At 45.1% G+C, this 25,928-nt stretch overlaps 1 protein-coding gene across 8 annotated transcripts in view; it reads right to left on the bottom strand.

Annotated features, from left to right (window-relative positions):
- ZMIZ1 (zinc finger MIZ-type containing 1) overlaps positions 1–25,928 on the bottom strand; it is a 506,199-nt gene that overhangs the window by 94,787 nt on the left and 385,484 nt on the right. The window contains exon 1 of one of the 8 annotated variants that reach the window (XM_085604919.1): positions 13,876–14,024. The exons of 5 other annotated variants lie outside the window; for them this stretch is intronic. The gene's annotated coding sequence lies outside the window, so the exon portion shown is untranslated. Of the gene's footprint in view, positions 1–12,963; positions 13,172–13,875; positions 14,025–25,928 lie in introns of those variants that run through there. 2 more of the 8 variants (XM_085604911.1, XM_085604929.1) reach the window with 2 other exon arrangements.

Genomic DNA, 25,928 nt, shown 5'->3' with positions numbered 1-25,928 from the left:
TAGTAGCTAGAAACCTCGGGGTTGTGACTGTGAATATGCATAAACAAGAAGCAAATGCACATGGCACACTTAAGCCTTGTGGCTTCTTTAGTGTCTCATTCAAACACCTCAGACACAAAGATGACCTCCTAAATTAAATACATCTTTAAACAGCCTATCCCTTTAAAGAAATTGGAAGATGAGCACTTAATTGTAACTGTAGACCATAATAACACGTAAAGGAAGATCCATATGCCTTTTCTTGACTCGCAGACAGAATCTTTAGCTGGAACTTGACATTTGTATTTCTATTTGTCTATTCTGTCCCTGGCTTTTGTATTCCTTAATGTTGCTTGTGTCCACCACTTTTTCTGACAGGCTGTTTAGTCCATCACACTCTTATTTAAGAATATTATCCAGCAATACTCTTTAGCCTTTACACTCCAGTCACAAATGACCGCCTCTAGTGCTAGGATACTACCTCCACTACAAAATGCAGCCTTTTGCATAAGGTGTATTCCCTTTAGTGTACTGAATGTCTATCATATTCCCCTCTATATACCCTCATTCCCTTCTACTATGTAGATTTTTGACCTTTTACTCCTAATACTTGATTTAAACCGTCCAACGTTTCTGATCCCGGCACAAAAGGCCATGAGCGGTTTCCAATGAATTTTTTATCTGGGCATGTGAACTACAGACCTCGACACACTACTATGAACTTGCTGCCCGTTAAAACGAGATGCAAACAGTTCTAAAACTCTGTCCGTTGCATTTTTTTCTACGCAGAAATGCGTGTAGCATAGGAGCAACACTGTGAAAGCTGAGGCCCCAGCTAGCCGAGAACAATCAAAGAAGATCTTCCATTTGTTTTGCTTATGGGCAAAGTCCCTTCCCTTCAGGGCTGGCTGTGATGCTTCGAGCTCCCATACATGCTAAATTCTAAGACTCTGAACACACTTAAAGAAAGGCTGCTAATGAAAGAAATAGGGTTATGCCTCTACTTGTAGTCACAAACCACAAATTTGCCTTATCCATGTATGGGTGTCCTAGTGATGTTTGGCACCTAACCACCACTCCCTGTGTACTGCATTGGTCTCTGAAAAACTCTGTAGTCACTAGCTCCACCCTGCCTCGAGCATCCATCTGGGCCAACCCTTGGCATGCTCTAAAAGCATCCTCTGTTCTCCCTGGAGACCCAAACCCATCTCGACAAAACCTGGGCTGCAGGGCCAGCCTGGCTGGCTGCACTGGATATCGACAGGCTCGAAAATCCATACCGCTCAGTACGGCTGCCGCCAAAGGTAAACTCTGCGTCCATTTATGGAGCACTTTCCGCTGTAGAGATGCTGGATTGCCTGACTCCTGCACAACTTCTGCAAATGATCTTCAGACAGAAGCTCATGGGTGTTGAATATATGTTAACATGTGGATAATGCCTGTGATCCGGAACTCATTCGTTGTATGGCAATTACAATATCAAGCAGCTTACAATTACATTTGTTTCTACTTTGATTCAGGTGAGCTGGAGTTTCACATTACCTCAGGGGTGTGTCCATTACAAAGATCCGAGGGGTTCTCCAACAATATTGTCCCAAGAGCTGCAAAATCTGCAGAAAGTTGCAGGCTGTCTGTAAAATTGTTCCCCTCCCTGACTCCTTCTGTGCAGCCTGCGATGGTGGGACACTCATTTATGAGTACATTTCCAAAAACTGCATACATCATACTACCACAGACCATCCAGCAAGGCAAAGATCCCTTTGAATGGATCCAATAAGCCCTTTTTCATTCCAGATCAAACCAATGCCGCTTACAATCATTACATTCTTATCAGTAGCTGGGAATATTCATCCATACTTCTGACCGTCACACCATTTCTTATTGTTGGTTATTTACGCCTATTACCAAATATTAGTTTTGAACTTTTACTTGCAATTGATTTCCCTTTACAAATGTTACTCTGATGACAAACGGCACTTCTCCACCAGGTTTCACAGACTCATATACCATACAAACGGCTTAAGAAGCTTTCAAATATGAAGATCAACTTTTGTCTCACAAAACAGTGTGAGAAACGCGATAAAGCACGTTTCTCATGCAGGATTTATGCTACATTTAAGAAACGACACAATCCAGTGGTTCTGAATATTAACACGTTAAATAATAATCAGAGGCATTTTTTGTGTGGGGATATGCCTAAAATCGACGCATTTTGAATTTGTAACAAAATTTGGTAACGCTCTTTTCTGATTTTGTATTTTTGATTTACAAAGTAACTGACGTGCATAACTTCTATTTCTGGGCTAAGCACAAGACAAGTAAACTAAACCTATACAACATGCCAGATAATAGAAGAATGACCCTTAATGTGGATGGAGCAACGAGCTCCATTTGAAGTTGATTTTTAGGTTTATATAATTGAAGGATAGGGACCCAGTGGCACTGCAAAACATCAATGTTTATGATTACATTCCCCAGGGTCTGTATCCTTCAAACCTTTCACGCGGGTTACAATGGTGGGTACCCGTGTAAAAACTAAATTTTCAAGAGGGAGTCTGGATCTTGCAGCCCATCCCCCTCTTTATCCAAGCCACCTAGAGCTGGCCACTAGGGAGGCTGCAAGACTAACTGGTAGGGAGCTGTCACTAAAAGGGATAAAAGGTAAAGGAAAGGACACAGTCGATTTACCTGTTGTAGAGACTGACTTTATCAGCATGATTTCCCATCCCTACCATATGTCAATGTGCCACCTGCTGTTGCGATCTGTGCACAAGTTGAAGATTGCAGTTTGGTTTCCAAATCATACCTTTATACCTCTGGGGTGATAGGATAATTTGTAGTATGTGGTACATCAACAATTCGAGCATCAGGTAGCAAGCAGGAGGTAAAGGGAAACTTTTGGCTTTGAAAATGTATCTCTGACATCACACCGAATAAATTAGTTTTGTCAACAAAAGAAAATGATCTGCTGATGATCACCATAGGCCACTGCCATGAGTATAAACTTGACAGATGGTAGGATTTTACAGAATAGTAGATCATGTTTGCTGTGCTTGACCCTACGTAGTGGTTAGCAGTCTGCTAGTACAGTGCAACCCTGAAAAATGTCTATTATTAAACACATGGTAGGCTGGTCCAAGCTTCTTGAAAGCCTGCCCCAGAAGTATGTGTGGCTTGATTCCAAGAAAGAGTTCAATATTGTGGTACTTTCTACTCATTGGCAAAAGCCAGACTACTGTTGCCTTCAGGACAGCAATATTGAGTTTAAGTACAACATTGTGCCAATTCCTTGCTAAAACTTCTGCAGAACACGTGTAGAATTAACTGTAAAGTGCCCAATTTTTTTTCTCCTTCGTCCCTGCTTTTCTTTCTGTTTCCCTTTTGATTCCCGCACATACGTTGTGAAAAGATGAATTTATACCTATGTAATGTGCAGTTATCTTAAACATTAACTAAAAACATGAGCTAAAAAACTAAACTGAAAAAGAAGAGAACGCCTGCCAAGTAGTAAACCAAGTGTCTGTCCTGAATCATTAATGGCACACCCTTGCAGTAACTGGGGGTGGACAGAGGTGATTGCAGACTACCCACTGGGACCTGCTGCATCTGCTTTCTGCACTTTTTGACTTGCATGCTCGAAAGGGACCCCTGCACTCCGTACTGTAGGGCAAAAAGGATTGCAGAATGCTTCTTTGTGATAAGAAGCTGCAATGTTATCTATTTCCACACCGATGACCTCAGAAGGTTCAAGTTATCAATGGCTCCAAAACACACTGCATTAAACGCAGTCGTTCAAGGTAACAGGTACCGGGTGGCCTTGGCATTTAGGATGGCCACACCCTGGCAGTCTGGTGGTTTCTAAAACGCTGCCAGGGCTAATGATTCTAATCCTCATTGAGGAGGTAACTCGGCAGCCATTTGGGATATCCAGAAAGTATTGCAGTTACTCTAGTGACCAGGCTACTGATGTATAGCGAAAGATTAACCGACCATCCTTTCTCCAGGAAATACAGACAGCAAGACATGTCTCAATTCCATCATTACACCCTCCAGTTGCATTAATGCGAGTTACATACAGCACACTCAGGAAGTTATGCCCCGGAACCAATTCACCGTGAATGGCTCCTCTGACAATAACCTAATCCCTCGGTAACATGGTGCACTTTTCCTGGAAGAGCCACTCATGCTCAAGTGACCCTCCTTGTCGTACTAGGAGAAATGATGAACCCGTCACTACATAAAAAGTCTGAAATGTGAATTTTATACATGGCTAGAATCAGAAGCATGTGTAATGGTTTTATGGCACTTGCACACCACGTGTCTCTGCAGCCTGCCAGACACATTCATGTGCAAAAAGTGGCTGCCATGCACCTCCTGGCAGAGTCAAAGGCACACACAAAACACAGAATGGATGCGTTTCAAGGGTGCTCTCGCAGAAATAACAGTGGATACAAAGCCACCAGTCAGTAAATCAGGACAGACACAGCTGCGGAGGTTTCTTCAAAAGCCCATCTCACATATCCCACCGCTCCCACTGTGCAGTAGGCGTGGACGACCGGTGGGGTAGAAAAAACATGCTGTCTACTGTTAGGCGGACAGCTGGCCAGCGTCCAGGCGCTGCTTCTCCAACTATGTGCCAGTAAAGTTCACACAGCGCATGGTGATCGGGGGCCTTAAAAGGGGCAACAATCTTGAGCCAAAAATACAGCAATAATTTGCGTTCGTGCTGAGACAAAGAAATCCTTACGTCACATGTTGCACGAAAGTTCATGGAGCATAATGAGCTCCCTTTATATAGCATGTCTTTTCCCACTGTTTAGTGACCCTGCCAGCCACTGTTGGAGCTGCCGCAGCAATGCCACATAATTAGGACATCACAACACCTAGTGTTTGGTACGCCCTGAATGCCCCAGAACACTATTTGCTAACAATTGAGATTTCAGAATATTCAGCTGTGGTGTTATTGTCAGGCATAATAGATTACGAATCTTAATGCACTTGTTTTTTGTGCCCCGCGGCACAGCAAGCAGGTGGGCTACCCTCTCCCCGCTAGCTCACTGCGGCACAAACCTGTAGAAGTCTCTCACTTACAGCCTTTAGGATTAACCAGGCCAATCCAGGGCCCACACCACAAGCCCTACCACCTTCTACGTTCATAGTACAGGTAGGCCAGGGAGAAACCGGGGTCCAAGTGGAAGGCAATACCATGCTTTGAATCCTCAGGACCCCTTAGAGCACAACAACATGCCCTCGGCACTGGTGGGACAAGCAGGAGAGTTTTGGTAGCACTTTAACATCCCACAGGAAACCAGTAAGAAGAATTGAATTCCCAGAACCTGCCTCAGACACAACCTTCATAACACCACGCTCTCCCAGCAAAACCCAACTAGGTGTAGAGTGGCAGGACCTCTACATTTAACACAATCTACAGATAAGCACATCACGGCAGGGTATGTCGCCATGTTGGGGATCTCTGCCGACATCCGGTTGGACCATTAGGTCACAAATGTGTATTGTGGCAATGCCAACAAAGTCTTTCACATGTATATATACTAAGTACCATTAAACCGAGTAGTAGTACTGTGAATCATAACATATATAGAGCTCCTAAAAACAGAAGAAACGGTGCAATGAAAGTGCCACAGTAAATTGTGCCCAAAAACATTCTGAGAACTGCTTCTCAGACTTGGTCTATAATACAGATAATTGGTCGTGACAGGCACTGGCTTTGGAGTTAGAGATACAAGAAACAACAGAGATGAGGAAGCGAGGGAGTAGGATAGAAAGTTATTTTCAGAAACACAGCATTTTTCCGGCACACGTGGGCATCAGCTTCAAGTAATTGCTTAAATACAAAGCAGTCATTTATGAGGATACATTTGACAGTGGATTTTTGACCCATTTAGGAGTTCCAATGTCACTACATAAGACATTTCAAAGGTTTTTCTACTGTCCTGATAAGATGCTGATCTGTTCAACTAGGGTAGAAACTTCAACCATCAACACTGAAACAGTTGTCCAACTGAGGAGACAGAGCATTTCAGGACTTATTTTGGCCTGCAGCTCTTGGGTTATAACGTGTGATACATCTCAGGACTCGTTCTTCATTTGCTCAAAAGTAACACTGTTTTCCTTGACACAGGGCATTGTGTGGTCTGCACTTTTTAGGTCTCGCCTGACATTAGCAGCGCACATGCGCTGTCTCGCCATGAGAGGGCTTCTTGGAATCAATACGGTTCCAGAAGTCATGACTCTGCTCCGCCCATAATTGTGATTGGCGTGCGTCGTTTGTCGTCATTCATTATGCGGAACAGAGTTCCTTGATTAGACCGGGGGGTTTTTAGTCTCTCCTGGTTGCCACCCTGTCCTCTTTAGGCCCCGCCCACCGGGACTGGATGTTTTACTGGTGACGTGAGACAGTGGGTTTAATATTTACTTTCGGCACTTTTTTCTTTACTATTGCATGCATCTTGCGTGTCTTCAGGCGCGCTGCCTTGCTTGTGTGATGCATTTTGTTTATTACTGCCATCTTGTGAGGAAACGCTTGAGGCACGGTGTCTTGCGTGTGGGCAGCATTTTGTTACTTGCTTACTGTTTAACAGAATGTTTTATTTTTTCGTGAGACGGTGGGTTTAACTGCTTGCTTTTCAAGCACAATTTTTTCTTGTGTGGTAAGCACTTCATAAAGTGCCTGTGTCCTCAAGCAGTCTCCCTCGTGTACTTTTCTCCCTATGCACTTGTGTTGCTCTTTGTTGCCTAAGTGCGTCTTCCTGTCTATTGCTCTCCCTTGTGCTTCTCCCCATTTCCTTTCCACGCATTGTGTTGTTTCCCTTAACTCCCCTTTAGATTCTCCATATCTGTGTTTGTTTCACCTACAGTCCTACTCTCCTCTGTTTTGCTTACGCCCACATCCCACCCTGCCCGCGTTGCGTCCATTTTCCCTGTCTAGCTTCGTGTTGTTTCTAGGTCCCCTATTGCTTTTGTCCCGATCCCCCCCGCTTGCTTTGAATAAAAACACACAGACCCCGAAAAGGCATTCCGTGCACAGAGGCCTAGGATTGGATGATCATGTCATTTGACCCACTGCACCTTGAGACACTCGCGTTGTATTCAGCTTCAACTAGAGATCTCATTCGTGCACAGTTATGAACATCCATCCGCAGTTGAGCACACCCAGACCCCGAGAAGGCACTCCGTGCACAGAAAGGCCAAGGATCGGATGATCATGTCATGTGACCTACTGCACCGTGAGACACTCGCATTGTATTCAGCTTCAACTAGAGAGCTCAGTCGAGCCCGGTTATGAACATCCATCCGCAGTTGAGCACACCCAGACCCGAAAAGACACTCCGTGCACAGAGAGGCCAAGGATTGGATGATCATGTCATGTGACCTACCGACATGCACCGTGAGACACTCGCGTTGTATTCAGCTTCATCTAGGGATCTCAGTCGTGCCCGGTTATGAACATCCATCCACAGTTGAGCACACCCAAACATCAAGAAGGCACTTGGAGCACAGTATGCCCTGTACAAGCATCGAAAATGCAATAGGTCTCGCCTTTGATTAGTTAAAGCCATTTGCTTTGCTAATGGTATTGTATAGCAAAGCAAATGTCTTTAACTTAATCAAAGGCAAGACCTATTGCATTTTTAATGCTTGTTACTCTATGTCGTGAAATGTATGTGACGTGTATTATACTGAAGTCAATATGTTTACATTATCTTTTTTTAGCATTGGGTCGCTCTTTTTCATTCTGATGGCGAATTAATTTGTATCTGCAATAATAAGATCAATAATGAATGGACTGATTATATATAATTATATATATATATTTCTGTATTGCCTTGGGTGTGTGGTTTAGTCCTGGAATAAATCTATTTGGATAAAATATTGAGTCTGTTTTTCACTTCCTTCTTTGAGGCTCCACATTTTGATCTACTGTTGATCACCCATGTCCATGACATCTGTAAGCTTATGTAATTATCAGCTTCTATGGTTTACTGCTTCTTTTTCACTACTCCTAGGCCCAATGTGATTGTTAGGATGGAATACACATACCACAGATGATTCTGCACCAATTAGAGTACGGGTTATGATTACCAGACTGGGGTGGCCCTGTTTTACACTAGGTAGAGATATACATGTCCCCCGCATCCGAAGAGCGACCACCGGCCGGCAAGACCTGGAAAGCCCTCCCCATCCTCCTACGGCAGACCCAGGACCTACTAACCTTCAGGAGACTTCTCAAGTCCTAGCTATTCGAGCAGTAGTAGCACCCCCCCCCCCCCCAGCGCCTTGAGACATTCACAAGTGAGTAGTGCGCTTTACAAATGTACTGATTGATTGATTGATTGACATGTATGTCCCCTGTGGGAACAGGCACATTCTGAGACAGCAGATTCATCACAATTTAGGGATAGACAAAGATGATCAGCCGCATTATGCACCACCAGCTAGTCAGGCACTTATACCAGCACAAGCCAGGGTCATCAAATAGACACATCTTTTTTTGGGTCTGGGATAGGGACAGCTACATTCTGCAGTAATTGGGATTTGGGATGTTTTCAGAAGCACATCTTCGCTACACTGTCTCAGTTTGGGAAGGCATCTATCTCCTCACGTTCCGGCAAATTTTGTGTCTAAAGAGTAAAAAATGGGGCACTATATATATTTTAGGAGGATACATATCAATTCCCAGTTGCTCCAAAGGATGAAACTCCATGAATGGAATTTGTAGCGAGAGGGTATTCTTGGTGGTGTTGGGAGCTAAAAGGCCCCACTATGATCCATATAACTGGATTGGGCTGCATTTCTGGTTCGAGAAGCACAGTGTATTCACTTTTTTAAATTCTATTTTGTCTAACAGACTATTTAGAAATATTGCAACAGCCACAATCTGATCTTTAAGGGTTCAGATAACTCCCTTAACCCTTTGAGTGCTCATGACAAGCTCAGCTCGTCATGAGTCACAGTGGAGCTGTGCTCATGACGAGCTGAACTCGTCATAACTGCCGCGGCCCGCCCACACGCGATTGATTCCCCGCCTGTGCGGGAGAATTATTGAGTGGGCGGGGTCGTGACGAGCTCAGCTCGTCATGAGCACAGCTCCACTGTGAGTTATGACGAACTGAGCTTGTCACGAGCACAGCGGCGCCGCGGCCCCCCCTCCGCACCGCAGGGGAATTACCCCCATGGGGAAGGGGTTAATAGATGCATCCATACACAAACCCATTATTGTTTAAAGAGCTGGCCTTTCCACAGAGACTTCCCTGGGCAAAATCAAATATCCCCCCTACCTCCGGCACTCGCCCTCTTTAATTGTCTATCTATTGTACATTTTGGAGGGGTGGCAGAAAAGTGAGGTGGGCAAGCTTAAGCATGGCCGCAGGAAAACAAAAACAAACAAAAAGCAGACAAGTACGCAAGCATCCTTCAGAAAAAGTGTTTACACACACTTTTCTTTGGACACAAGTCCTAGTGAGACTGTTGTGTGGAGCTCCAGAGCTCTTTTGGTGGTCGCGCCCTGGGTGTTGGCCCATCTCATACATGCTAAAGGTAGGCCCTGACCATTCGCAGCAAAACATCTGCAGTACAAACTGTTATGCATCTAGCGCAGAGGACCATCTCAAACGTTCTCCTTGGACCTATTCACTTTTTATGCGCAACATACCCCTGCCAGGTTATAAGATGTACAAGGGAGTTTACTGGACTGTTTTGTGGCCTTGGCTAGAATACATTTGAAACTGCATTGGTCCATTTGTGGTTTTTGCTTCTCACCCTCTCTGCAGTAACAGAGGCTGACGGCAGACTGACCTACACAGAAGATGTGGGGGACTACAAACAGGACATTGCCAAGCTGTTTGTCATGAACAATTTGACAGCTTTCATAACTCAGCACTTGCTCCTTCAAATAACAATGCTTTCATTTCTTCGTAAAAGAAGCACGGAACTGATTATAGGAGATGCCAACACACATTCCTTGCTAAACCGGGAAGCCAGTAGTTTCTGCCCACCATCAACACCTCTCCCTCCTGGCTTAACATAGAAAAAGAACTGGCTAAACCCTTATCACTTGCATCCCTAATAACTATAAAACAAAATCAAAACAGAACACTCTGCTAACAATCTCATGGATAATACAGGCACTACACAAAGTTTATAACAAACTACCCAACAGAATGCGTCACTCGCACTTAGCCTCCTTATTGCACAACGAAAACTTCAGAATAGAGGGTATAACTCTTTTCATTGAGAAATTGGCACAAGAAGGCACAGTGTCGGTAGGGGACATTGGCACCCCGTCAGAAAGCATACCTTTCTCCCAGATCAAGATGAAGTTCAATCTCGATGACATGGACGTCTTTCACTTTTTAAAAATTAAATCACTCATAGCCAGACGTAAACCGTCAACCCACTCAGATCTCCTAAAGGCCCTAAATACTTACAACAAAGGGGGTCACTTGGCATCCAAAATATACGCTCCACTTTCCACCACTAAATCTGTGCTAACCAAACCCATCCATGGTTAATGGGAAACCCTACTGGCTGATCCTATCAACTTAGATGTCACAACACCTGACTGGCTGTCCTTTTGGAGAAACCTTACCACCAACAAACTAACTCCCTCACTGGCACAATGCTGTTACTGGATTGCTAATATGGTCCACTTGACCCCAGCCAAACTTTATAAACTAGGCCTCCGCTCCTCAGATATATGCTGGAGTTGCGAGTAGGAAGCAGGGAACTTGACACATGCTTTGGAAATGCCCCTGCACTAAAAAATTCTGGAAGGATATCAGTGATACTATATCACAAATTCTTCACACAAAGTGGACTCCAGACTTAACAGCTATTACACTAGGTATACTTCCACCGGCACTAAAACAAGCATTGAACAAAGACAGACAAATCTTATGGGATATACTAGTCACAACCGCTCTCAAAGTCACCCTCTCTGAGTGGAAGGACCCATCCAATCCCTCCTCTCAAACCTGGTGGGAATAGGTTCAATTCACCAGAAGCGCTATTAATTCACTGAATACAGGTCTTACATCTTCTCCACAGATCAAAAAGAAAACAAGGACCAAACTAGACCGGTTTATATATCGAATTATCCCCATCATCCAAGTTAGGGGACACTCCCACCCTATCCCTCCTTCCCTCTCATTTCCTATACGCCTCCCACCCTACTCCCAGTGCCCCACCCCTCATCCCTGACATTTCCTGACACACTCTGCTAATTTCCTCACTCTCACTTCCTCTTTCCTCTCACTTTAGGCCTCTCTATCCTTCCCCACTCCACAACCATTGCTATACAAACAAGATACCGTATAGTCCTCTCTTAGTAACAAACTCAACCCATTCACCACGCCAACACTAATCAACTGTACTTCAAACCGATTCACTTACACCTCATGCCCTCAGAAACATAACTTTTACTTGTTATGGATTATAATGTTGTCTCTCACTTAGACTATCGGCATCATCCCCATTCCCCTGGATATATTGCTCCATTTGTATCTTCTTTCCTGTGTGTTCTGTACTCAATAACCCAATAAAAACGTTTCTGGAATTAAATTTTTTTTTAAACTGAAGCATGGAACCGAAGTTGATTAAAACTGACACATAAATGTCACAAAACTGTACAGATAGCTTTACTCACTCTACCTTAATGTTCTAAATAAAAGGTGCTATAAATACAACATGTATACCGACCCACTTTATCAGCATCGAGCAGCTGAAAGGCTGTGTGTGCCCTTCCTGGATGAGAACCTGTAACTAGCATGTTACACAGAGATGAATGCAAAACAAAAAGACTTGTCAAGCACACTGAGAGACTACTTTAATCGTTAGCAGGTGACCAGGAATATCTCATTTAACTAGAGATTCACAGCAGATAATGGCCCTTCAGGCTTCTGTACGATACTCATTTCACGGTATATTAGGACACCCAACTCTCACACTTTTGTACATTGTCTCACATTGTTTGTATTGTGTATCTCAGATTTGTTTACCAATCTCTTCCTTATGTATCTGTTGTTGGTAGCGTGTTATCCAGTCCCCCACTTAACGGTAATGTTTACAGTTTCTATAAAGCAGTAACAAAAACAAGCGATGGAGAACAGGGCCATATGCATAACAAACTGCGGGAAAACATACAATCATGGTTTGGTAACCTCTGGGTTTATATGCGCAATTCGAGGGAAACTATATGGTATATAAACGCACAGCGCATCAAACTGTTGCAGAAAATGAATGTGTAACATGATGTTGTAGTTTCAAGAAATGTAAGTCAGACTGGCGAGCAACAGTGTTTAAGAGACTATATGTTTCAATGAGTCATAAGATCATAGAGTTTGCAAGTGGTACAAAGAAAACGTATACATGGCGGTTCAAACGGACATCAACACCGACAGGAAATGTACGCAGCTACGTTCCTAATGAAACAGTAGCAAATAGATCCATAACCAATGTGCCACGGGAAATGAAATTAACTTACCAAATGTATCTAAATCTAAATATAGCTAAAGCTTGTCACCAATCTGTTAACGAAAACACAGCAATAATAGTATGATGACCGCAGCTACGTAACTCGAGAACTAACATGCCTCCATCCCATTTCACTCCTTCCCTAGCCATGAACGGAGGGCGGATGAGGATGGTGGGCTGAGATGTGAAAACACAGCATTCCACGTGTATCCTGAAAGCCTGCACCTGCTAGAATTAGCCGCGGCGCCCAGCCCTCCCCTCCTTTATTCTACCTTCTGCCATTTGACAGCAGGCTGCACCCCGCGCTACCCACAGTGCTCCGCGCCGCTCGCTCCCGCGCGCACATAAACAGTCACAGTGACAACGGCGAGCACGAGCCACCCAGCCAAGAAGTGCGTCCCCCCCCCCAGCCCCTCCCCCACAAGTCCCCGTGTGCCGCGCGCCCTACAAATTGAGAAGGAATATTAAGGGGAGATAAAGATCCCAACTTACCCACCAGTTGTGTGTCATGGAGTCAGGTGGCGCCGCTCGCCGCCGCTGTCCGCCCTCAGCGTATGGGTGAAACGGAGGCCACACATATGCCTCGAAGGGGGGAGGCAGGAGTCACCGACAGCGGAACAAAGACGGCCGGGCCAGCCTTTAATCCTGGCGCTGAGCTGGGGCCAGCGGCAGTTCTCTGGCGCGCGCACGCGCTCAGAGTGCGCTGCGTGCGTGCACGCGCGTGCCCCCCTCCCTTCTCACATGCAGAGAAGCACACATGAATAATTCAGTGCCCGTCTCCTGGCCCCCCTACGCCGCCCAATCACCGAAGCCTGCGGCTAATGGGCTTCTCCGGCTCTTGCCAACGGGCATCTTTTCTGCGCTCGCGGCCCCCACGGAGACAATGGAGGTAAACAGGGCTCCGGCCAGGCGACATCGCCCGGGCTAGAATGGGAAGGAAGAGGCTTGCGAGGCGCATGTTTGCTGTATGACCAGGGCTTGCACATTAACAATCCAGTTTGCCCGAAGCATTAAGATGCAGACTTTCTTCCAGGGAAAACAAAAAAACTGCAATGGGTAAAGCCACCCTGTTTTTTCACGAGGACGTCACGAGCCGCTATTAATAAAATACATGTGAGGCCAGTCGGCACAGCAACTGCCTATACACAAACCCGCATGACGTCCTCCCATGCCAAACATTACAATAAAGAGGTATTTATGGAGATCTCATCTCAAAAGCTCGAAACCTGGTACGCTGCTACTTTGCGCGAGATGCAGAGGTGGGGCGCCGCCACCTCAAGTACCTCCAAACCACATGCGAATACGTCATGAAACGATAATTTCATTTTTTTCCCCCCCTTGGATTGGAAGCTGGGGAAAGGAGAGTGGGTATCCGAGAAAAAAGAAAGAGCAAGAAATCCTCACCTCAGCTGTGTCAGGGCATTGGTTGTCTCTGCTCCTGACTGCACTGATCCATCCCTGGATGTCCCTTATGCACACCCCCCTTCTTCCTTCACCCCCAACACATCGGAACAGACACAGCTACTTAGCCAAAAGGGAGGGAGACAGAGAGACAAGGGAGGAGGGGTAGCAGGGGGTGGCGGAGTGGGGAAAGCGAAGTGGGAGAACCAGGCAGCTCACATTTCAAACTCGCATCGAGGGGGAGGTGCTTAGTGCATCAGACAAAACCCGTGCCCTGGAGGGCGGCCAGAGCCCTGGAATGACCCCCCCCCCTCCCCCATTGAGGCCACAATTGGAGGAGGGCTTTTGAAGATTGAGTCCAAATATTCTGGGCTCCCGAGTGCCCCTCCGTCCACAAGCCTACCCGTCCCATGGTAATTATGCTAGACCTCCATACACTACTGAACAATCACGTACAAATATAGTACCACAAATAAAAGCTTGAAATCCCATCAAATTGCAGATGTCCGCCACCTCATTCCACCCCACGTGGCCAGCTTCCCCAACTGGCTTGGACAGGGCGCTGCCTCAAAATGTAGCAGAGTTACCTCAGCAGACTTTCGGTTCTCTAATAAGGGACAGTTTGTGCTCTCCACTCTGGCGGAGGCGAGTGTCAGGGCCGCAGAGTTACACATACCAAAGTGTTATTGGCAGTGCCAGGTTGCCCAGGCAGCGGCAGACGCTGTGTTTTATACCATGCTGTCAGTCTCTGTGTAAATCACTTCTTCCACTTGTTGGACCTTCTGGCGTGCTTTGATGTGCCTTTCCTCGTGGGTCTGGGAGTTCTCACTGACTGCATCCATTTGTGGGCAGGCATTCTTTTCTGGTCTGTAGTGATGGGTCTGTGTGTAAATATGAGCTTGTTAAGAATCTGGGTGTCTTGGTGAGTGACTCGTAGAACTTTGCTGTTCATTTCATAAATAAAGGGCGAACGTTACAAACAAAATCTATAATACGATATTACGCCCAAATATCCATAAAGACATTTCTCCACACTCTGGATGGAGAATGTGAAAACAATGATTTGGGAAAAAGGGGGTGGTGATGGACAGAGTTTCTGAATAATGCAGAATACTCTTACCAAGTCAAGAGATCATGGTTTTAATCCATCACCGTTTTTTAGCTCACTGCACCATCCCAGCTCAGAACCTGGCTACATGCAAATTAGTCTGTACCTGTCCCAGTGCATGATGGGAACAGGGAAAACCAAACTACCAAGCCAATTCTTATACTGGGAAGGAAACAAGCTTCCGGGGACCGGTTTCTGGCATCACAGCCTTCGTCGGCCCGGCTTGCCTGAATCCTGATGGTGCAATGAGCAAGGGACTCACGTCTGAGCATACCCTCCCACACAAAGTGTGGATAAAATTGATTTGGGAAAAAGGGGGTGGTGATGGACAGAGTTTCTGAATGATGCAGAATACTCTTACCAAGTCAAGAGATCATGGTTTTAATCCATCACCGTTTTTTAGCTCACTGCACCATCCCAGCTCAGAACCTGGCTACATGCAAATTAGTCTGTACCTGTCCCAGTGCATGATGGGAACAGGGCAAACCAAACTACCAAGCCAATTCTTATACTGGGAAGGAAACAAGCTTCCGGGGACCGGTTTCTGGCATCACAGCCTTCGTCGGCCCGGCTTGCCTGAATCCTGATGGTGCAATGAGCAAGGGACTCACGTCTGAGCATACCCTCCCACACAAAGTGTGGATAAAATTGATTTGGGAAAAAGGGGGTGGTGATGGACAGAGTTTCTGAATGATGCAGAATACTCTTACCAAGTCAAGAGATCATGGTTTTAATCCATCACCGTTTTTTAGCTCACTGCACCATCCCAGCTCAGAACCTGGCTACATGCAAATTAGTCTGTACCTGTCCCAGTGCATGATGGGAACAGGGCAAACCAAACTACCAAGCCAATTCTTATACTGGGAAGGAAACAAGCTTCCGGGGACCGGTTTCTGGCATCACAGCCTTCGTCGGCCCGGCTTGCCTGAATCCTGATGGTGCAATGAGCAAGGGACTCACGTCTGAGCATACCCTCCCACACAAAGTGTGGATAAAATTGATTTGGGAAAAAGGGGGTGGTGATGGACAGAGTTTCTGAATGATGCAGAATACTCTTACCAAGTCAAGAGATCATGGTTTTAATCCATCACCGTTTTTTAGCTCACTGCACCATCCCAGCTCAGAACCTGGCTACATGCAAATTAGTCTGTACCTGTCCCAGTGCATGTGAAAACAATAACTGAACAATTATTTTTTAAATAAAACTTATTATTGAAACCTTCGTTTTGAAGGAACACCCCCCTGACCTCAACCCATTTCATGCCCCCAACTGGGTACTCTAAAGGCACAGAGTCCCCAGGATTTAGACTGAACATCTATCTACGCCTGAGAGCAAAGTCAGGACAAGGCACTGTTGCGTAATGTCTTGCTTGAGATCAAAGACATGTTAAGAGACTTATTGCATTCCACAGCACCGAGGAAGGCAAGGGAAATGTGGAGGACAGTCCAGGCGATTGGCTCTTATTATCCACTAATATCTGTGCAATTGTTTACTGACTCATCTAAAATTCTTCACAAAGCATCTGTAAGAAACTGAATTTCTGCCTGTATGAGGTTTATAAAGGGATCAGAACAGTTCATAGCAGAGTCTCTATTCAGCACTAATGATCCACGCCTTTTCCTGCAGTTTGCATTGGCACTTGACTGTTCCAATTAGAAGACGCCAAGACACACAAATGCCTTAATAATTTTGCATTTTGTGTCCTCAGCTCAGAAAAAGGGCACTGGCCGATCAGTGTAAATATTAGCACAGGCATGCAGTTGTGAACACAACGAAATGGGCACACGGAACTGCTTCAGTGCTGGTGCTAATGCGATTTGTAAAGGCAGTTTTCAACAGCTGGTCAGTTTAAATCACTGGTGAAATCAGTCCTTATCAATATAGTTCCCAACTGATGGAATATTACATCCATCGTGTGTTACAATATTATTCTGACATTCAATTCCTGGGTAATATCCGTGGTTCTAGACAACAAAAGGACCTGGTGCCACAAACTGTAACACAAAGCAAACTTTAGTATGGCAGTTTCTACTGCAACCTTGTCCTGGGTAAGAGGTGCTATATGAATGCTGGACGATACAGCATTGCTGGGGCTTAGCAGAGGAGCGACGCCACACTGCTCTCAGAGCAGTGTAAACGGGGAAAATAAAATGATAACGTTATTATCCTTTTATTTTTCGTTTGAGGGGCTGGTTTAGGGCAAGGCGGGGCTGGTGGCTCAGGGAGGAGAAGTGGAATGTGCACACTAAGTGCTCAGAACTGCTTAGTCGGACGTCTCGGGCCAACCAAACAGTCCTGCGCACTTTGCATGTTTACCTGCAGCTTGGGTGGGGAACATGCACAGGATCCCTGTCCCAGTCTGAGCGCCGAATTAGGGTGCTCAGACCAATCACAACGCTGCATTGCAGCGGTGTGATTGGCTCAGGGGATCATGTGTGCTTCCGGACTCCTCAGCCACGAGGGAGACGGAGGGAGAGTGAGGCAGCCGCGGCTTGAGGAAGTAAGCGTTTTCTTTTTTGTTTTTAAACAGTTTGTCGCCCCACTCCCCTGTCCCCCCGCCGCCCGCCCCTATTCTCTGCCAGCTGCCACTGCAGCACTGGATAAATGAGATCCTGCCTGGGTAGTGTAAGGAGAGCATTAGAAATGTGGTAAACAGTGGCGACAAAGCAAAAGCAATCACAATCTAACACTGCATCGTGACTATTGTCACTTCAACTTGCCCCATCAACACAAGTCCCTTTGCCTTACAGCATATCTGCCTGTCAGTGACTGGGGTAAGAGGCTAGGCACATTTGATAAGTACCTAAGAGCTCCAAACAAAAACTATTTTGATGAGCATGCAATGATCTGTTTGAAAAAATAAAGTGTGTGTATATACTACAACAATAGAAGCTGGAGCGACAAATGTGAATATGTAAGGAATGTGATCAACTGGAGATGGGACAGAGAACAAAAGGTCATGACTAGTATGAAACTAAAACAGCATGCTGCGTTGTGGCTTATCATTTATTCATTGTTTAGTGTTCTGCTGTTGGCTAAAAATGCTGTAACTGATTGTAAAAATCATTTTGCTAAAGATAACAAGACAGGTGGAGCAACTGGTAAGAAATGAAACGTAGCATTTGGAGAAGCAAGACAGAAAGTCACCCTTTCTCCTCAGGCAGAGGTATGGACATTAGGCTACATATGACAACATAAATAGACCTGCAGATGCCCTCAGAAAACACAGAAGAAACTGCTAAGCACACAACATAAACAACACTTTGGGGGGAACTACCAATAGTATCATATGCCAGGATATTCTGGCAAGTTGAGCAAAGTGCACTATATTTGTGTGACTGAAAATGAAAACAAATCACCAAAAAGCAGTGGCTGTCAGAGTCCACCACAGATGTGTTCTAGCCAAGACTCTAGCAATGAAACCAGTAGGATACAAGGAAATGTATGTATGTACAGCAACGCTATAATGCGGCTCATGTTGTTGATGGCAATAATTTTCTATATGCTTACCAGTTATTCAGTGACAAAAATATTCCAAATACTATGCCCACAGCTAGTATAAATTCAGACACTCACAAACAAAAATTAATATCAAATAAGACCTTCATCCTATTGCACAGAATCATAGAAGTACACAAGTAGCTGAGGAAATTAAAAGTATTAGAACAAAGGACAAAAGAGGAAAACATGCCTTGACGTACAGCCAAGACTACTCAACACTTCCAAAGAAACAGGTAGACATCCTGTACCCAACATTAATGCCATGTCCATCTTTCTAAATGGGGCTTGGATCGTTTCCACACTGGACTTATACAAATAATATCAACTTGATTTACAGCCCCCAGCACAATACACTGCCATAATTTCCACATATAAAGTGCATACGTGTTACACATGGCTCAACTACAGAATATCATCTGCTGCAGAAATAATCTACGAAGCAACTGGACACGTTGTTTAGGACAGTTTCAACTGCGATAACGAACTTGGTATTTTGAAGAATCACTGAAAAACATGATCTTGCAGTCTATGAAGTATGTACAGCCCTCACACATACATTCATCTCGTCCTCAGTCGTAACAAACATGAGCCTGATAGATTGAGACTCACTTTCTCAGTCCACATCATCTCTGAATGAAAAATACATCCAGATGTAAGAGAAAGCTAAAACACTAGGAAATGTGCCCACCGCTCTGAATATAGTTGAACTCAGATTGCCACAGCGGATGGCAAGATACTGCTTCCTTGACATCAGTGATTTTGCCACAGTCAGAACTATTCTGAGACAGCTTACATTTAAAAGAAAGGTCTTCTGCGTGCCAAAAGTAATTTCATAAGATTAAGGATGGGCTGGCATCAGAAGATCACATGATGTATTTTGACTTTGACCTGTATACGGAACCCAGGGTGGATGTCAGCCCAATGGCGTTAGGAGCCATTCTTGCACAACCGTCAGTAGCCAGTAGGAAAAGTAATGCTATTTGCAATCAGGACCTAGCTGATGTGGAATTTAACTATGATAATATATAATAGAAAAAGTCTGGCTGTGGGGATGGCCTACAAACAATACCTAGTTTTTGTTCTGTAAGCGTTCACCCCCATGATGGACCATCAAGCAATATAGCAATGATGTAGAAATAAAAAGGCTACTTGCAACTGATGATGTCCCCATCATCAGTTGCAAATAGCATTTTTACTTCTAGTTTGGCTCCTAAAATAGGACTTCAGTGTAATTCACAAACTTGGAAAGGAGTACAATTGTATCTAGATATCTTTCATGTTGAATGATTACCCAAACTTTTCCAGCAGAAAAATAAATCAGTTTGTGGTGCCAACATTCAAATTCTTCAGCAATAACAATTGAACATATTGAATAACAGCCAAGTGAAAATATCCCTCTACAAGTGATTTGCAAATTGCTGATACAGCACAGATGGAAGCATGTTAATGACGTGAAGAGATATACAGCAAGTGTCAACACAGAACAATTTAAATGTTTCAAGCACATAATGAGGAAGTTTTAACATATGATGGGATTTTGCTACACAAAATCCACAGTTCATATGACAATCTGTCGAAAATAAAGTAATGGATGTTTTACATTAGAGCAGCTGAGTAGTAAGTGACACAAAAAGCACTTAAAGAAAGGGTGGAGGTCATGATGTTCGATGCCTGGGGCGAAAAAAAGGAGGAACCAAGCGGTCCTCAAGTGATGAACCTCTGCCAATGTCAGACATGTCTTGAATGTTTTTCTGTTGCCACTTGACAGTGAGCTTCATCTCTTGTCCTCACTGATAAGTACTCAAGAGTAGTAAATCTGGTGGCATCTTCTGAGAGGCTACCAACTCCTGAAGTAATGTATGCAGAATGTGGATCCCAGACACACTGAAATCAGATAACAAGCGTCCGTTGCAGACAGTGCCATGAATGTACAAGATTACTCAAGTAGGTCTATGTGGGCATAAACCACTGAGAAACAACACCACTGCATCTATAACAAAATGGCATGACACAGGGATTTATGTCAGCAGTCAAGAAGGCGATTGAAAGAGCTACATCAAGGAACACAGAGGCAATGACGGCTTGTGAATGGATTAAAAACCAAGAGGGTTAGCCATAATTTCTAATCAATGTGAATGTCATCTCACTCTTAGAAATACCAAATCTCTTGTCAAAGGGTGACAATCTTAGTGAGGCCAGATTTTGGAGCGTGCCTGGGTCTGCTTGAACGCAGGGTTATCAGGCCAAACCATCATCTGTCCAGTTTAATCTTCAAGAAAAATTCTGATATTCAAAATACATTTATTTCAGGGAAACTGGCATGCCTTCTCCTTGTATTCACTGCTGCACTGCAAGCGAATGGAAACAGGAGTGGTCTTTGCACCACTGCTTTAGCCACAGACAGTCTGATCTAAAAAAGGCTAGGGCCTCTATTAAGTCTGACCTGGTCAGTGCGTGGGACCCCTGCAGTACACGAGTCTGACAGAACAATGCTCAAGTAGGTTTGGTACTGGTCAGGGACCACAGCTTTGCAAGATAAGCTTAACCAAGTCTCAGGCAGGACAAAAATACACTAAAGAACCTTCCTTTCCAATAATAAGATGCTGCCACATGAATGTAGCCCACCCATGGCTACCGCCCCTCATGCAGTCATGGCATAGTCAAAGGGCAGAAGGTGCCTGCGCACCTATCTTGCATGGGGGCGAAGAATAAAGCAAAAGGCCAAGTGGCCAGGATGTAAGACTCTGTGCTGACAATTCTGCCATGTACCACTAGCTGTTTTCTTACGACTTCCCTACATAATGGTGCCTGATCATTTAAACATTAACGTCGGACTCATTTTATATTGGCATGAGGCTAATCAATGCCAGTTGACGTACGTTGACCCCTGGGCTTGTTGTTCGTTGATGCTCAGCCTGTTGCATGCTCGTGTCTTCCGCTTGGCACTTGTATGCCCGGCTTGCTGCACACAGACACTTCTTGTCGCGCGTCAGTCTAACACCATGTCTTGTACATTTCATTAGTGAAGTGACGCCTTTATTTTGTCTGCAAGATGACAAACAGACATCCGTGGCTGGCTGGCACACAGCCAAAACATCATCGGCAGTATTTCAGACGCACAGAGGCAGCCAGAACAGGCATCTGAAGAAATTTTGACAGCTGGTGTGAACAGAGTAAGGACCTCTAAATAGCTGCAACTACGTTAAAAATAATTGATCGCATACGTTTATCAACCACCAGACCTAGTTCCAGGCTAGGAGGGTTCCCAGAAGAGGCTCACACAGAACCCTCCTAGAAGGATGGGGGCTAAGGAAGTAACCTTTGTGAAGGGTGGAGGCTCATGCAGAGCCATGAAAGGGATGACGTCTCAACCAGGAACTTGCAAAAAGAAGTGGATCCCTACGTAGGAACCTACGGGAAAGTAGAAGCTCAAGCAGGGACCCGCAAGAGGGATGGAGGCTCACACAGCAACCTGAAAAGGGAAGTGGAGACCTCGAAAAGAACTTATGAGAGTGGTGGAGCCTCATAAAGGAATCTGACGGAAAAGGGGGAGTCTCATTCAGTAACATGCGAGAGTAGGCAGACAGCCATGCTGGAACCTGAAAGAATGGAGGAAGATCATGCAGGAACCTGTAGGAAGACGTGGCGACTCACACTGAAACTTGGGTACGGTGTAGATTTTAAAGCAGGAAAGTGATGAGGCGGTGACTCGTACAGAAACCGGGCAACTGAGGCGGAAACGGATGCAGCAGCTGCAAGTGGTGGAGAATGACATAGTTTCCTAACACAGGGGGTTGCAGACTCAGGCAAGCAGCTGAAAGAGGGTATGGAAGTTCATGCAGGAACCTGTCACAGGAGTCTGGAGGCTCGCCAGGAACCTGCAGGAGTGTCTGGAGGTTCACAAATAAACCTGCGGCAGAGGACAGACGTATACACAAAGCTCTATGTATTTGGACAGGTGAAATGGGTCTGATCCCAGGGTTTCTTGCTGAACTTGTTCAGCGCTCTCTGCAGGAAAATATATTCATGAACTCCAGTAACTGATCTCTATACAGGCCAAACAGAAAACCCATCAGCAGCTAATACTCGGAATATTCAGCTTCAGTTCTGTGGCCTTGGTCCAGGGCATTGTGCCGATAACTGCCATGGGGATGGACTGACCTTTGAGGATCAAGAGGAACTGTGCTGCAATACAAGTCTCGATGTAGTGGTGTTTGTATGGCTTTAACCTAGCTGCAAATTAATCAGGTGACGTGAACTGCTGATCTGTGGACACCTCTCAACAGATGCTGGGGATTTTTAGGCAAATTCTGCCCAGAGCAGACACCATAGCAGGAGAGGAGCTTAGAAGAACCAGATTGCTTAAGCACAGGGATGATAACCAGATTCTCTTTGATGCTCTAAGCTGAAACATGTCATTGCTGCATTAAAGTGATCTTGGTCAGGTCACTTCGTACATTCATTCGTTAGATGGCATGTCCTCTGAAGGGCTCTTCTGATCAGACACCTTCCCACGTTCATGAACAGAGCACCACTGGGACTGGCAGCATGTCATGACATGTTGCTTGTTTGGATCTCTCGTATGCTGGCAATCGCTTCCTTCAAAAACGGAAGATTGCAATCAAGTAAAGGGAGAGGGCACAGACAGAGGAACGAAGAATGAGGCCAGAATGGTGACATTTTGGTACTACCATTTTTCACTGCCCAATGGCTCTGGATATAGTGCTTTTGTTGGCTACGGTTGATTAGGTATGGCCCCAAACATAGCTCAATGCTGGTCTATGGGAACGAAATTGAACCCAATGTTAGTTTTTGTGTCCAACCTTAAAAGCGCTTCAGAAGTCCTTGGGACTCGGAGTCACTTTTGTGTTTACTATCAGTACGGCAGCCATTGAAATGGTAAACAGTTATATGGCAAACCCTACATTCCTTGGTCAATCTGCATAGTGGTGATTACTCCTTGGGGTTAAGAGGAAGAACACCAAGAGTACTTCTTTACTGGGCAAGTTTAACTCTGTACAGTGTCACATGACAACAGGTGCCTCCGTGGCCTCTGGGACTTGGACTACCAAGTGAAAGCACTGCTAAACAGTGGAACTTTCATATGTGAAAGCATTGCTAGATGATACACCTGCGACAGGGATTTCTGGATAGTTGCCCTCATATTAGGGTATACTGGTTGGTTATAAAGTGTTTATACTATTTTAGGTATGCTTCAAGCAATAAAGAACAACAGAAGGAGGCAAAGGGAGGGAATGGATGCAGAGTATCGAAATGAGGTAGAACAGGGAATCGGGGGTTACTTTGTGAAAGATAAAGTGAATAAAAGCTTGAAAGAGACATTTCTCAGATAAATAATATGCAGATTCAATTGAAAAACACCATGCAGGCACACCCTTCTAGCACTTTAGGCATTACAATGAGTATGAAATACACATATTATAGTACAAAACTACAGACTACACAGGCACCACACCCACTCTCCCTCTTCAGTAATGGAAGTGCACCCTCCACATCTCTGTTACCAATAGCACAGGCACCCCATTCATGCCTACCACTCTACTCGGTTATGAGAACGCCCTTGCTACATTCCGCCACATCTACTATTCTCAAAACGAAAATCTCCCTGGGCTGGCTCTCTCGGGTCCACGACTCTCCACAGTACATGTTCCACATGCACACACCCTTTTTTCTTGACTCCATAGACACAACACTTAACATGTCATTTCCGTGTACTCCTAGACTCAAGAGAATGAACTCTTCATTGTCCTACTTTCTTGGATTGGGAAAACCCCAGGAACACCACTTCGGCTTGCCACTCTATTATCCATGCTGAATAATCAAGAAAACAGAACTTGATTTGCCCCATGCTCTCTATAGAGACAGAGACATCTGAATGTACGTACACTACCTTGTCCTGAGTAATGGGAGACCCCACTAGTGCTATCTCCACGTCCAGTACTCTGTCCACAGAGCTGGGGTACAACCCAGATCCTCCAGTTCTATCACTGGCAAATGCACGTTCCCAGTGGGCATGTAGGTAGCCCCGGCACTTAGAACCAGAGTTTATTTTTTTGGACCACTGCCATGTCTCCACCTCTGGCACACAGACACACGCACGTTAGAATGTGCCTGACAACATGTGGGAATGCCTGAAATGAATGGTACAACTAAAACGTTTACAATGTCCCTTTGTGCGCAGTCTTGTGTATGAGAAAACAGCACAGAAATAGTTGTAATGCTCATCCTCCATCTGCAGAAAGAGAAAGTCTAAGCAGTCTCAGGCCACAAGTGGCTGCATGCAGAAAACAAAACTTTTATCACAAGTCTGAGAAGGTGCAGTGTCAGAACAAACCTAGGCCACCGTATGTCACGTCTGGGAGTGAGGATCCACACGCCTTGCTTGAGATACCCGGAGCTCGAGAGAATGCGTAGTGAAGCCAGTTCTAAACATGGGTGAACCATGCTCAGGAGGGGATATCTTCAGGACTGGAATTGAGTGACTTGACGCCAAACACAACGGTGTGCGAGCCCGAGTTGCTATGAGCATCCCTAGGCCTGCGTCAAGCTGCTCAAAGTCTGAAAGTGAGGGAACGAAGATAGTCCTGTAAGTGAGCACTGCGCCCCTGAGAGTGAGTTACCCTGGTCTCAGCCTGATAGTTCGGGACCACTAGTATTGGTGTTAGAGACAAAAGTCTGATAATGGGAGATCCCAATTGTGAGTAAATAGCCCTACATATGGCCGTTGCAGCCCCAGATAGGTGACCATACGCTCAACCTGAGAGTGAATGAGCCTAGATCTAGACACGAGTGACCCCTGACAGTATGTGGCTGCAAGCCCAGCTTTAGAGTGAGTGAATCCAGTCTCAGCCTGTAAAAGAGCTGCCCCAGACCAGAGAGGTGCAAGCCCGTTCCCAGCCTGAGAGTGTTCGACTGTCCGTCTCCTTTCCCTAAGTAAAGGACCCCAGGCATGGAAATGAGTGGTTTAGCGCATGCCAATCTGAAAACACCTTAATACGTTTTTACAGAATGGAGGAATGAGATTACAGGTTTACACAGAAGACAGCCTTAAGTTTCTCTTCTCTGGTTTTGTGTGTGTGAGTTTAACTCCTGGATACAGTATTGCAGCAATTTCCAACATGACAATATAAAAAATAGGAAATGCTTCAAAACGTTCTAGCTCACATCATTATGCCAATAATTTGCGATAGCCATTAAAGGGTACAGACAAGCAAATTCAAGCCTAACCTACTACTTGAGTCACATACCCCCCTAACAATTCTGGGACAATCTTAAGAGAGTACTAGTGACATCCGGCTCTGGGCCTTTTGTCTGAGAGAGAGGGGGGTCAGTGGAACTGGAACGGCAACATTCTTGCATGTCTGGAATTCTGTTGTGTATGTGGTGAGCCTACAACAGGCTGCCCATCCAATCTACGACTGGGAC

The sequence above is a fragment of the Triturus cristatus genome, chromosome 1_2 (genome assembly GCF_964204655.1).
Source record: "Triturus cristatus chromosome 1_2, aTriCri1.1, whole genome shotgun sequence".
Lineage (NCBI taxonomy): Eukaryota > Metazoa > Chordata > Amphibia > Caudata > Salamandridae > Triturus > Triturus cristatus.
This window is presented reverse-complemented; position numbering and strand designations above follow the sequence as displayed.